This window comes from Trachymyrmex cornetzi, unplaced genomic scaffold (genome assembly GCF_001594075.2).
Source record: "Trachymyrmex cornetzi isolate Tcor2-1 unplaced genomic scaffold, Tcor1.1 scaffold1110, whole genome shotgun sequence".
Lineage (NCBI taxonomy): Eukaryota > Metazoa > Arthropoda > Insecta > Hymenoptera > Formicidae > Trachymyrmex > Trachymyrmex cornetzi.
Genome location: NW_017295666.1, coordinates 41,484 through 42,572, shown reverse-complemented (window position 1 = coordinate 42,572; position 1,089 = coordinate 41,484).

Sequence of the window (1,089 nt, the reverse complement as noted above, 5' to 3'; positions counted from 1 at the left end):
AAATGTGTGAAATTTTCATTGTGTAAAGTATCGTATGCGCGCCATTTATTAGAATGAATTATTGAACCGGGCGTGATATATTTTCGAATAATTTGCAGAAGTATTTCAGTAGATCGATTAGGTACAGGCAAAATGAACGTTTTCTTAGTGTTTCGTTCAATTCCACCGAAGACCCATTGTCCTCTAATTATTCGTCTAGAATTATATTTTCTTTTGCCTATCTTTGCCTCATCTATTTCTACGATTATACCCTGTCCACCAATTTGTTTTTGTTCATTTTCAATCCATCGTTGAAGTAACTAAAAATAATTTTGCACACAAATCTGTATTTATTATGAGACATAAAAACAAAATGAACAGTATGTAACTTACCTCACGACAAAAATTTGTCCAATCAACAACAGTGTGATTTTCGAGTTGTAAATCTTCCATTAAAAATGTATGTCGTGGTGGTTGCATCATTAGAAAGTAAGCAATAAATCGACATATTGTAGGAAGTTTAAACGTGCTTGTTCAAACCATGTCCCATGGAACGCACTAACTTTGAAGTTGCACGTTACTTTTCGTCGCTTTCGAGTTCTAGTCACTTTATAATAGTTCTTTGTACAATGGAAAATATGATTTTCCCTAGCATTTGTTAACGTCAATACATTTTTACATCTTGGACACAATATTTCTTTACGTACAACTTTTTTCACACAGAAAATTCCACAGATGATCGAAATTGTAAGTTATATGAATGAATTCATGTAAATACATTTTCAACGTTTCTAAAGCGTCTTACATGTGTCGAAATAATCTGACTGACTGAGATTAACTGAAACATACCGATCGATACTATTCACAATGACTGAAGAAATCAAAACGAACGTATATCAATACATTGTAATCCAAGATCAATGTACTGATCTCGTGAAACGAGATTTATCCCATCTCCTTCTCTATTTAGGAAGGCAACGACTTTTCACGCGAAGGTAAGAGCTGTGCGCCCTTGAAGCAGGGGTTAGAGGGGGTGAAAGTCGAAGGTGAGAGACGGGCGCTCCTGAAGCAGGGGGCAGGGGGGAGTGAGAGTCGAAGGTGAGAGTCGGG